This window comes from Prunus avium, chromosome 7 (assembly GCF_965620075.1).
Source record: "Prunus avium chromosome 7, drPruAviu1.hap1.1, whole genome shotgun sequence".
NCBI classification, from domain to species: Eukaryota; Viridiplantae; Streptophyta; class Magnoliopsida; order Rosales; family Rosaceae; genus Prunus; species Prunus avium.
Genome location: NC_142290.1, coordinates 15,783,961 through 15,798,286, shown reverse-complemented (window position 1 = coordinate 15,798,286; position 14,326 = coordinate 15,783,961).

The window sequence follows — 14,326 nt, the reverse complement described above, 5'->3', positions numbered from 1 at the left end:
AGCGATTGGATTTCACTCAAAACGCACCAAATGACTCCTCCCACCATATTATGATGTTGCCCAAGTTTTGAGCTCGATCCGAAATCAATAGGTGTGAGAAATTGGACAATTCAAGTTCAACGGCAGTTCGTTCCTAATTGGAGTGGTTGGTGTATTCCATACTTCTAGCGATTGGATTTCACTCAAAACTCCTCCCACCTTATTATGATGTTGCCCAAGTTTTGGGCTCGATCCGAAATCAATAGGTGTTCCAAATCGGACAATTCAAGTTCAACGGCAGTTCGTTCCTAATTGGAGTGGTTGGTGTATTCCGTACTGCTAGCGATTGGATTTCACTCAAAACTCACCAATTGACTCCTCCCACCACATTATGATGTTGCCCAAGTTTTGGGCTCGATCCGAAATCAATGGGTTTGAGAAATTGGACAATTCAAATTCAACGGAAGTTCGTTCCTAATTGGAGTGGTTGGTGTATTCCATACTTCTTGCGATTGGATTTCACTCAAAACTCACCAAATGACTCCTCCCACCATATTATGATGTTGCCCAAGTTTGGGGCTTGAACCGAAATCAATATGTGTGAGAAATTGGACAATTCAAGTTCAACGGCAGTTCGTTCCTAATTGGAGTGGTTGGTGTATTCCATACTTCTAGAGATTGGATTTCACTCAAAACTCACCAATTGACTCCTCCCACCATATTATGATGTTGCCCAAATTTTGGGCTCGATCCGAAATCAATAGGTGTGGGAAATTGGACAATTCAAGTTCAACGGCAGTTCGTTCCTAATTGGAGTGGTTGGTGTATTCCATACTTCTAGCGATTGGATTTCACTCAAAACTCCTCCCACCTTATTATGATGTTGCCCATGTTTTGGGCTCGATCTGAAATCAATAGGTGTGGGAAATTGGACAATCCAAGTTCAACGGCAGGTCGTTCCTAATTGGAGTGGTTGGTGTATTCCACACTTCTAGCGATTGGATTTCACTCAAAACTAACCAAATGAGTCCTCCCACCATATTATGATGTTGCCCAAGTTTTGGGCTCGATCCGAAATCAATAGGTGTGAGAAATTGGACAATTCAAGTTCAACGGCAGTTCGTTCCTAATTGGAGTGGTTGGTGTATTCCACACTTCCAGCGATTGGATTTGACTGAAAACTCACCAAATGACTCCTCCCACCATAGTATGATGTTGCCCAAGTTTTGGGCTCGATCCGAAATCAATAGGTGTTCGAAATTGGACAATTCAAGTTGAACGGCAGTTCGTTCCTAATTGGAGTGGTTGGTGTATTCCATACTTCTAGCGATTGGATTTCACTCAAAACTCACCAAATGACTCCTCGCACCATATTATGATGTTGCCCAAGATTTGGGCTCGTTCCGAAATCAATAGGTGTGGGAAATTGGACAATTCAAGTTCAACGGCAGTTCGTTCCTAATTGGAGTGGTTGGTGTATTCCATAATTCTAGCGATTGGATTTCACTCAAAACTCAGTAAATGACTCCTCCCACCATATTATGATGTTGCCCAAGTTTTGGGCTCGATCCGAAATCAATAGGTGTGAGAAATTGGAGAATTCAAGTTCAACGGCAGTTCGTTCCTAATTGTAGTGGTTAGTGTATTCCATACTTCTAGCTATTGGATTTCACTTAAAACAAACCAAATGACTCCTCCCACCACATTATGATGTTGCCCAACCTTTGGGCTCGATCCGAAATCAATAGGTGTGAGAAATTGGACAATTCAAGTTCAACGGCAGTTCGTTCCTAATTGGAGTGGTTGGTGTATTCCGCACTTCTAGCGATTGGATTTCACTCAAAACTAACCAAATGACTCCTCCCACCATATTATGATGTTGCCCAAATTTTGGGCTCGATCCGAAATCAATAGGTGTGGGAAATTGGACAATTCAAGTTCAACGGCAGTTCGTTCCTAATTGGAGTGGTTGGTGTATTCCATACTTCTAGCGATTGGATTTCACTCAAAACTCCTCCCACCTTATTATGATGTTGCCCATGTTTTGGGCTCGATCTGAAATCAATAGGTGTGGGAAATTGGACAATCCAAGTTTAACGGCAGTTCGTTCCTAATTGGAGTGGTTGGTGTATTCCACACTTCTAGCGATTGGATTTCACTCAAAACTAACCAAATGACTCCTCCCACCATATTATGATGTTGCCCAAGTTTTGGGCTCGATCCGAAATCAATAGGTGTGAGAAATTGGACAATTCAAGTTCAACGGCAGTTCGTTCCTAATTGGAGTGGTTGGTGTATTCCATACTTCTAGCGATTGGATTTGACTGAAAACTCACCAAATGACTCCTCCCACCATAGTATGATGTTGCCCAAGTTTTGGGCTCGATACGAAATCAATAGGTGTTCCAAATTAGACAATTCAAGTTCAACGGCAGTTCGTTCCTAATTGGAGTGGTTGGTGTATTCCATAATTCTAACGATTGGATTTCACTGAAAACTCACCAAATGACTCCTCCCACCATATTATGATGTTGCCCAAGTTTTGGTTTCGATCCGAAATCAATAGGTGTTCCAAATTGGACAATTCAAGTTCAACGGCAATTCGTTCCTAATTGGAGTGGTTGGTGTATTCCATAATTATAGCGATTGGATTTCACTCAAAACTCACCAAATGACTCCTCCCACCATATTATGATGTTGCCCAAGTTTGGGGCTCGTTCCGAAATCAATAGGTGTGAGAACTTGGACAATTCAAGTTCAACGGCAGTTCGTTCCTAATTGGAGTGGTTGGTGTATTCCATAATTCTAGCGATTGGATTTCACTCAAAACTCACTAAATGACTCCTCCCGCCATATTATGATGTTGCCCAAGTTTTGGGCTCGATCCGAAATCAATAGGTGTGAGAAATTGGAGAATTCAAGTTCAACGGCAGTTCGTTCCTAATTGTAGTGGTTAGTGTATTCCATACTTCTAGTGATTGGATTTCACTCAAAACTCACCAAATGACTCCTCACACCATATTATGATGTTGCCCAAGTTTTGGGCTCGATCCGAAATAAATAGGTGTTCCAAATTGGACAATTCAAGTTCAACGGGAGTTCGTTCCTAATTGGTGTGGTTGGTGTATTCCATACTTCTAGCAATTGGATTTCACTCAAAACTCACCAAATGACTCCTCCCACCATATTATGATGTTGCCCAAGTTTTGGGCTCGATCTGAAATCAATAGGTGTTCCAAATTGGACAATTCAAGTTCAACGGCAGTTCGTTCCCAATTGGAGTGCTTGGTGTATTCCATACTTCTAGCGATTGGATTTCACTCAGAACTCACAAAATGACTCCTCCCACCATATTATGATGTTGCCCATGTTTTGGGCTCGATCCGAAATCAATAGGTGTGAGAAATTGGACAATTCAAGTTCAACGACAGTTCGTTCCTAATTGGAGTGGTTGGTGTATTCCATACTTCTAGCGATTGGATTTCACTCAAAACTCACCAAATGACTCCTCCCACCATATTATGATGTTGCCCAAGTTTTGGGCTCGATCTGAAATCAATAGGTCTTCTAAATTTGACAACTAGAGTTCAACGGCAGTTCGTTCCAAATTGGAGTGGTTGGTGTATTCCATACTTCTAGCGATTGGATTTAACTCAAAACTCACCAAATGACTCATCGCACCATATTACGATGTTGCCCATGTTTTGGGCCCGATCCGAAATCAATCGGTGTTCCAAATTGGACAATTCAAGTTCAACGGCAGTTCGTACCTAATTGGAGTGGTTGGTGTATTCCATACTTCTAGCGATTGGATTTCTCTCAAAACAAACCAAATGACTCCTCCCACCACATTATGATGTTGCCCAAGTTTTGGGCTCGATCCGAAATCAATAGGTGTGAGAAATTGTACAATTCAAGTTCAACGGCAGTTCGTTCCTAATTGGAGTGGTCGGTGTATTCCAAATTTCTAGCGATTGGATTTAACTCAAAACTCACCAAATGACTCATCGCACCATATTACGATGTTGCCCATGTTTTGGGCCCGATCCGAAATCAATAGGTGTTCCAAATTGGACAATTCAAGTTCAACGGCAGTTCGTACCTAATTGGAGTGGTTGGTGTATTCCATACTTCTAGAGATTGGATTTCACTCAAAACTCACCAAAGGACTCCTTCCACCATATTATGATGTTGCCCAAGTTTTGGGCTCGATTCGAAATCAATAGGTGTGAGAAATTGGACAATTCAAGTTCAACGGCAGTTCGTTCCTAATTGGAGTGGTTGGTGTATTCCACACTTCTAGCGATTGGATTTCACTCAAAACTCACCCAATGACTCCTCCCACCATATTATGATGTTGCCCAAGTTTGGGGCTCGATCCGAAATCAATAGGTGTGAGAAATTGGACAATTCAAGTTCAACGGCAGTTCGTTCCTAATTGGAGTGGTTCCATACTTCTTGCGATTGGATTTCACTCAAACCTCACCAATTGACTCCACCCACCATATTATGATGTTGCCCAAGTTTTGGGCTCGATCCGAAATCAATAGGTTTGAGAAATTGGACAATTCAAATTCAACGGAAGTTCGTTCCTAATTGGAGTGGTTGGTGTATTCCATACTTCTTGCGATTGGATTTCACTCAAAACTCACCAAATGACTCCTCCCACCATATTATGATGTTGCCCAAGTTTGGGGCTTGATCCGAAATCAATAGGTGTGAGACATTGGACAATTCAAGTTCAACGGCAGTTCATTCCTAATTGGAGTGGTTGGTGTATTCCATACTTCTAGCGATTGGATTTCACCCAAAACTCACCAAATGATTCCTCCCACCATATTATGGTGTTGCCCAAGTTTTGGGCTCGATCCGAAAACAATAGGTGTTCCAAATTGGATAATTCAAGTTCAACGGCAGTTCGTTCCTAATTGGAGTGGTTCCATACTTCTAGCGATTGGATTTCACTCAAACCTCACCAATTGACTCCACCCATCATATTATGATGTTGCCCAAGTTTTGGGCTCGATCCGAAATCAATAGGTTTGAGAAATTGGACAATTCAAATTCAACGGAAGTTCGTTCCTAATTGGAGTGGTTGGTGTGTTCCATACTTCTAGCGATTGGATTTCACTCAAAACTCACCAATTGACTCCTCCCACCATATTAGGATGTTGCCCAAGTTTTGGGCTCGATCTGAAATCAGTAGGTGTTCCAAATTGGACAATTCAAGTTCAACGGCAGTTCGTTCCTAATTGGAGTGGTTGGTGTATTCCATACTTCTAAAGATTGGATTTCACTCAAAATTCACAAAAAGACTCCTCCCACCATATTATGATGTTGCCCAAGTTTTGGGCTCGATCCGAAATCAATAGGTGTGAGAAATTGGACAATTCAAGTTCAACGGCATTTCATTCCTAATTGGAGTGGTTGGTGTATTCCATACTTCTAGGGATTGGATTTCACTCAAAACTCACCAGATGACTCCTCCCACCATATTATGATGTTGCCCAAGTTTTGGGCTCGATCCGAATTCAAAAGGTGTGAGAAATTGGACAATTAAAGTTCAACGGCAGTTCGTTCCTAATTGGAGTGGTTGGTGTATTCCATACTTCTAGCGATTGGATTTCACTCAAAACTCACCAATTGACTCCTTCCACCATATTAGGATGTTGCCCAAGTTTTGGGCTCGATCCGAAATCAATAGGTGTTCCAAATTGGACAATTCAAGTTCAACGGCAGTTCGTTCCTAATTGGAGTGGTTCCATACTTCTAGCGATTGGATTTCACTCAAAACACACCAAATGACTCCTCCCACCATATTATGATGTTCCCCAAGTTTTGGGCTCGATCCAAAATCAATAGGTGTTCCAAATTGGACAATTCAAGTTAAACGGTAGTTCGTTCCTAATGGGAGTGGTTGGTGTATTCCATACTTCTAGCGATTGGATTTCACTCAAAACTCACCAAATGACTCCACCCACCATATTATGATGTTGCCCAAGTTTGGGGTTCGATCCGAAATCAATAGGTGTTAGAAATTGGACAATTCAAGTTCAACGGCAGTTCGTTCCTAAGGGGAGTGGTTGGTGTATTCCATACTTCTAACGATTGGATTTCACTCAAAACTCACAAATGACTCCTCCCACCATATTATGATGTTGCCCAAGTTTTGGGCTCGATCCGAAATCAATAGGTGTTCCAAATTGGACAATTCAAGTTCAACGGCAGTTCGTTCCTAATTGGAGTGGTTCCATACTTCTAGCGATTGGATTTCACTCAAACCTCACCAATTGACTCCACCCACCATATTATGAGGTTGCCCAAGTTTTGGGCTCGATCCGAAATCAATAGGTTTGAGAAATTGGACAATTCAAATTCAACGGAAGTTCGTTCCTAATTGGAGTGGTTGGTGTATTCCATACTTCTAGCGATTGGATTTCACTCAAAACTCACCAAATGACTCCTCCCACCGTATTATGATGTTGCCCAAGTTTTGGGCTCGATCCGAAATCAATAGGTGTTCCAAATTGGACAAGTCAAGTTTCACGGCAGTTCGTTCGTAATTGGAGTGGTTGGTGTATTCCATACTTCTAGCGATTGGATTTCACTCAAAACTAACCAAATGACTCCTCCCACCATATTATGATGTTGCCCAAGTTTTGGGCTCGATCCGAAATCAATAGGTGTTAGAAATTGGACAATTCAAGTTCAACGGCAGTTCGTTCCTAATTGGAGTGGTTGGTGTATTCCACACTTCTAGCGATTGGATTTCACTCAAAACACACCAAATGACTCCTCCCACCATATTATGATGTTGCCCAAGTTTTGGGCTCGATCCGAAATCAATAGGTGTTCCAAATTGGACAATTCAAGTTAAACGGTAGTTCGTTCCTAATGGGAGTGGTTGGTGTATTCCATACTTCTAGCGATTGGATTTCACTCAAAACTCACCAAATGACTCCACCCACCATATTATGATGTTGCCCAAGTTTGGGGTTCGATCCGAAATCAATAGGTGTTAGAAATTGGACAATTCAAGTTCAACGGCAGTTCGTTCCTAAGGGGAGTGGTTGGTGTATTCCATACTTCTAACGATTGGATTTCACTCAAAACTCACAAATGACTCCTCCCACCATATTATGATGTTGCCCAAGTTTTGGGCTCGATCCGAAATCAATAGGTGTTCCAAATTGGACAATTCAAGTTCAACGGCAGTTCATTCCTAATTGGAGTGGTTGGTGTATTCCATACTTCTAAAGATTGGATTTCACTCAAAATTCACAAAATGACTCCTCCCACCATATTATGATGTTGCCCAAGTTTTGGGCTCGATCCGAAATCAATAGGTGTGAGAAATTGGACAATTCAAGTTCAACGGCAGTTCATTCCTAATCGGAGTGGTTGGTGTATTCCATACTTCTAGGGATTGGATTTCACTCAAAACTCACCAAATGACTCCTCCCACCATATTATGATGTTGCCCAAGTTTTGGGCTCGATCCGAATTCAATAGGTGTGAGAAATTGGACAAGTAAAGTTCAACGGCAGTTCGTTCCTAATTGGAGTGGTTGGTGTATTTCATACTTCAAGCGATTGGATTTCACTCAAAACTCACCAAATGACTCCTCCCACCATATTATGATGTTGCCCAAGTTCTGGGCTCGATCCGAAATCAATAGGTGTGAGAAATTGGACAATTCAAGTTCAACGGCAGTTCGTTCTAAATTGGAGTGGTTGGTGTATTCCATACTTCTAGCGATTGGATTTCACTCAAAACTCACCAAATGACTCCTCCCACCATATTATGATGTTGCCCAAGTTTTGGGCTCGATCCGAAATCAATAGGTGTTCCAAATTGGACAATTCAAGTTCAACGGCAGTTCGTTCCTAATTGGACTAGTTGGTGTATTCCATACTTCTAGCGATTGGATTTCACTCAAAACTCACCAAATGACTCCTCCCACCATATTATGATGTTGCCCAAGTTCTGGGCTCGATCCGAAATCAATAGGTCTTCCAAATTTGACAATTAGAGTTCAACGGCAGTTCGTTCCTAATTGGAGTGGTTGGTGTATTCCATACTTCTAGCGATTGGATTTCACTCAAAACTAACCAAATGACTCCTCCCACCATATTATGATGTTGCCAAAGTTTTGGGCTCGATCCGAAATCAATAGGTGTGAGAAATTGGACAATTCAAGTTCAACGGCAGTTCGTTCTAAATTGGAGTGGTTGGTGTATTCCATACTTCTAGCGATTGGATTTCACTCAAAACTCACCAAATGACTCCTCCCACCATATTATGATGTTGCCCAAGTTTTGGGCTCGATCCGAAATCAATAGGTGTTCCAAATTGGACAATTCAAGTTCAACGGCAGTTCGTTCCTAATTGGACTAGTTGGTGTATTCCATACTTCTAGCGATTGGATTTCACTCAAAACTAACCAAATGACTCCTCCCACCATATTATGATGTTGCCCAAGTTTTGGGCTCGATCCGAAATCAATAGGTGTTCCAAATTTGACAATTCAAGTTGAACGGCAGTTCGTTCCTAATTGGAGTGGTTGGTGTATTCCATACTTCTAGGGATTGGATTTCACTCAAAACTCACCAATTGACTCCTCCCACCATATTATGATGTTGCCCAAGTTTTGGGCTCGATCCGAAATCAATAGGTGTGAGAAATTGGACAATTCAAGTTCAACGGCAGTTCGTTCCTAATTGGAGTGGTTGCTGTATTCCATACTTCTAGGGATTGGATTTCACTCAAAACTCACCAAATGACTCCTCCCACCATATTATGATGTTGCCAAAGTTTTGGGCTCGATCCGAAATCAATAGGTGTTAGAAATTGGACAATTCAAGTTCAACGGCAGTTCGTTCCTAATGGGAGTGGTTGGTGTATTCCATACTTCTAGCGATTGGATTTCACTCAAAACTCACCAAATAACTCCTCCCACCGTATTATGATGTTGCTCAAGTTTTGGGCTCGATCCGAAATCAATAGGTGTGAGAAATTGGACAACTCAAGTTCAACGGCAGTTCATTCCTAATCGGAGTGGTTGGTGTATTCCATACTTCTAGGGATTGGATTTCACTCAAAACACACCAAATGACTCCTCCCACCATATTATGATGTTGCCCAAGTTTTGGGCTTGATCCGAATTCAATAGGTGTGAGAAATTGGACAATTAAATTTCAACGGCAGTTCGTTTCTAATTGGAGTGGTCGGTGTATTCCATACTTCTAGCGATTGGATTTCACTCAAAACTCACCAATTGACTCCTCCCACCATATTATGATGTTGCCCAAGTTTTGGGCTCGATCCGAAATCAATAGGTGTGAGAAATTGGACAACTCAAGTTCGGCGGCAGTTCGTTCCCAATTGGAGTGGTTGGTGTATTCTTCTTGCGATTGGATTCCGCCCAAAACTCACTAAATGACTCCTCCCACCATATTATGATGTTGCCCAAGTTTGGAGCTGGATCCGAAATCAATAGGTGTTCCAAATTGGACAATTCAAGTTCAACGGCAGTTCGTTCCAAATTGGAGTGGTTGGTGTATTCCATACTTCTAGCAATTGGATTTCACTCAAAACTCACCAAATGACTCCTCCCACCATATTATGATGTTGCCCAAGTTTTGGGATCAATCCGAAATCAATAGGTGTTCCAAATTGGACAATTCAAGTTCAACGGCAGTCCGTTCCTAATTGGACTAGTTGGTGTATTCCATACTTCTAGCGATTGGATTTCACTCAAAACTAACCAAATGACTCCTCCCACCATATTATGATGTTGCCCAAGTTTTGGGCTCGATCCGAAATCAATAGGTGTTCCAAATTTGACAATTCAAGTTGAACGGCAGTTCGTTCCTAATTGGAGTGGTTGGTGTATTCCACACTTCTAGCGATTGGATTTCACTCAAAACTCACCAAATGACTCCTCCCACCATATTATGATGTTTCCCAAATTTTGGACTCGATCCGAAATCAATAGGTGTGAGAAATTGGACAATTCAAGTTCAACGTCAGTTCGTTCCTAATTGGAGTGGTTGGTGTATTCCATACTTCTAGCGATTGGATTTCACTAAAAACTCACCAAATGACTCCTCCCACCATATTATGATGTTGCCCAAGTTTGGGGCACGATCCGAAATCAATAGGTGTGAGAAATTGGACAATTCAAGTTCAATGGCAGTTCGTTCCTAATTGGAGTGGTTTGTGTATTCCATACTTCTAGCGATTGGATTTCACTCAAAACTCACCAATTGACTCCTCCCACCATATTATGATGTTGCCCAAGTTTTGGGCTCGATCCGAAATCAATAGGTGTGAGAAATTGGACAATTCAAGTTCAACGGCAATTCGTTCCTAATTGGAGTGGTTGGTGTATTCCATACTTCTAGCGATTGGATTTCACTCAAAACTCACCAATTGACTCCTCCCACCATATTATGATGTTGCCCAAGTTTTGGGCTTGATCCGAAATCAGTAGGTGTGAGAAATTGGACAATTCAAGTTCAACGGCAGTTCGTTCCTAATTGGAGTGGTTGGTGTATTCCATACTTCTAGCGATTGGATTTCACTCAAAACTCACCAAATGACTCCTCCCACCATATTTTGATGTTGCCCAAGTTTTGGGCTCGATACGAAATCAATAGGTGTTCCAAATTGGACAATTCAAGTTCAACGGCAGTTCGTTCATAATTGGGGTGGTTGGTGTATTCCATACTTCTAGCGATTGGATTTCACTCAAAACTCACCAAATGACTCCTCCCACCATATTATGATGTTGCCCAAGTTTTGGGCTCGATACGAAATCAATAGGTGTTCCAAATTGGACAATTCAAGTTCAACGGCAGTTCGTTCATAATTGGGGTGGTTGGTGTATTCCATACTTCTAGCGATTGGATTTCACTCAAAACTCACCAAATGACTCCTCCCACCATATTATGATGTTGCCCAAGTTTTGGGCTCGATCCGAAATCAATAGGTGTTAGAAATTGGACAATTCAAGTTCAACGGCAGTTCGTTCCTAATGGGAGTGGTTGGTGTATTCCATACTTCTAGCGATTGGATTTCACTAAAAACTCACCAAATGACTCCTCCCACCGTATTATGATGTTGCTCAAGTTTTGGGCTCGATCCGAAATCAATAGGTGTGAGAAATTGGACAATTAAATTTCAACGGCAGTTCGTTCCTAATTGGAGTGGTCGGTGTATTCCAAACTTCTAGCGATTGGATTTCACTCAAAACTCACCAATTGACTCCTCCCACCATATTATGATGTTGCCCAAGTTTTGGGCTCGATCCGAAATCAATAGGTCTTCCAAATTGGACAACTCAAGTTCAACGGCAGTTCGTTCCCAGTTGGAGTGGTTGGTGTATTCTTCTTGCGATTGGATTCCGCCCAAAACTCACTAAATGACTCCTCCCACCATATTATGATGTTGCCCAAGTTTGGAGCTGGATCCGAAATCAATAGGTGTGAGAAATTGGACAATTCAAGTTCAACGGCAGTTCGTTCCTAATTGGAGTGGTTGGTGTATTCCATACTTCTAGCGATTGGATTTCACTCAAAACTCACCAATTGACTCCTCCCACCATATTATGATGTTGCCCAAGTTTTGGGCTCGATCCGAAATCGATAGGTGTGAGAAATTGGACAATTCAAGTTCAACGGCAGTTCGTTCCTAATTGGAGTGGTTGGTGTATTCTATACTTCTAGCGATTGGATTTCACTCAAAACTCACCAAATGACTCCTCCCACCATATTTTGATGTTGCCCAAGTTTTGGGCTCGATACGAAATCAATAGGTGTTCCAAATTGGACAATTCAAGTTCAACGGCAGTTCGTTCATAATTGGGGTGGTTGGTGTATTCCATACTTCTAGCGATTGGATTTCACTCAAAACTAACCAAATGACTCCTCCCACCATATTATGATGTTGCCCAAGTTTTGGGCTCGATCCGAAATCAATAGGTGTGAGAAATTGGACAATTCAAGTTCAACGGCAGTTCGTTCCTAATTGGAGTGGTTGGTGTATTCCATACTTCTAGCGATTGTATTTCACTCAAAACTTTCAAAATGACTCCTCCCACCATATTATGATGTTGCCCAAGTTTTGGGCTCGATCCGAAATCAATAGGTGTGAGAAATTGGACAATTCAAGTTCAACGGCAGTTCGTTCCTAATTGGAGTGGTTGGTGTATTCCATACTTCTAGCGATTGGATTTCACTCAAAACTCACCAATTGACTCCTCCCACCATATTTTGATGTTGCCCAAGTTTTGGGCTCGATACGAAATCAGTAGGTGTTCCAAATTGGACAATTCAAGTTCAACAGCAGTTCGTTCCTAATTGCAGTGGTTGGTGTATTCAATACTTCAAGCGATTGGATTTCACTCAAAACTCACCCAATGACTCCTCCCACCATATTATGATGTTGCCCAAGTTTTGGGCTTGATCCGAAATAAATTGTTGTTCGAAATTGGACAATTCAAGTTCAACGGCAGTTCGTTCCTAATTGGAGTGGTTGGTGTATTCCATACTTCTAGCGATTGGATTTCACTCAAAACTCACCAAATGACTCCACCCACCATATTATGATGTTGCCCAAGTTTTGGGCTCGATCTGAAATCAATAGGTGTTCCAAATTGGACAATTCAAGTTCTACAGCAGTTCGTTCCAAATTGGAGTCGTTGTTGTATTCCATACTTCTAGCGACTGGATTTCTCTCAAAACTCACCAAATGACTCCTCCCACCATATTATGATGTTGCCCAAGTTTTGGGCTCGATACGAAATCAATAGGTGTTCCAAATTGGACAATTCAATTTCAACGGCAGTTCGTTCCTAATTGGGGTGGTTGGTGTATTCCATACTTCTAGCGATTGGATTTCACTCAAAACAAACCAAATGACTCCTCCCACCACATTATGATGTTGCCTAAGTTTTGGGCTCGATCCGAAATCAATAGGTGTGAGAAATTGGACAATTCAAGTTCAACGGCAGTTCGTTCCTGATTGGAGTGGTTGGTGTATTCCATACTTCTAGCGACTGGATTTCACTCAAAACTCGCCAAATGACTCCTCCCACCATATTATGATGTTGCCCAAGTTTTGGGCTCGATACGAAATCAATAGGTGTTCCAAATTGGACAATTCAAGTTCAACGGCAGTTCGTTCCTAATTGGGGTCGTTGGTGTATTCCATACTTCTAGCGATTGGATTTCACTCAAAACAAACCAAATGACTCCTCCCACCGCATTATGATGTTGCCCAAGCTTTGGGCTCGATCCGAAATCAATAGGTGTGAGAAATTGGACAATTCAAGTTCAGTGGCAGTTCGTGCCTAATTGGAGTGGTTGGTGTATTCCATACTTCTAGCGATTGGATTTCACTCAAAACTCACAAAATGACTCCTCCCACCATGTTATGATGTTGCCCAAGTTTTGGGCTCGATCCGAAATCCATAGGTGTGAGAAATTGGACAATTCAAGTTCAACGGCAGTTCATTCCTAATTGGAGTGGTTGGTGTATTCCATACTTCTAGGGATTGGATTTCACTCAAAACTAACCAAATGACTCCTCCCACCATATTATGATCTTGCCTAAGTTTTGGGCTCGATCCGAAATCAATAGGTGTGAGAAATTGGACAATTCAAGTTCAACGGCAGTTCGTTCCTAATTGGAGTGGTTGGAGTATTCCATACTTCTAGAGATTGGATTTCACTCAAAACAAACCAAATGACTCCTCCCACCATATTACGATGTTGCCCAAGTTTTGGGCTCGATCCGAAATCAATAGGTGTGAGATATTGGACAATTCATGTTCAACGGCAGTTCGTTCCTAATTGGAGTGGTTGGTGTATTCCATACTTCTAGAGATTGGATTTCACTCAAAACTCCCCAAATGACTCCTCCCACCATATTATGATGTTGCCCAAGTTTTGGGCTCGATACGAAATCAATAGGTGTTCCAAATTGGACAATTAAAGTTCAACGGCAGTTCGTTCCTAATTGGGGTGGTTGGTGTATTCCATACTTCTAGCGATTGGATTTCACTCAAAACAAACCAAATGACTCCTCCCACCACATTATGATGTTGCCTAAGTTTTGGGCTCGATCTGAAATCAATAGGTGTGAGAAATTGGACAATTCAAGTTCAACGGCAGTTCGTTCCTGATTGGAGTGGTTGGTGTATTCCATACTTCTAGCGACTGGATTTCACTCAAAACTCGCCAAATGACTCCTCCCACCATATTATGATGTTGCCCAAGTTTTGGGCTCGATACGAAATCAACAGGTGTTCCAAATTGGACAATTCAAGTTCAACGGCAGTTCG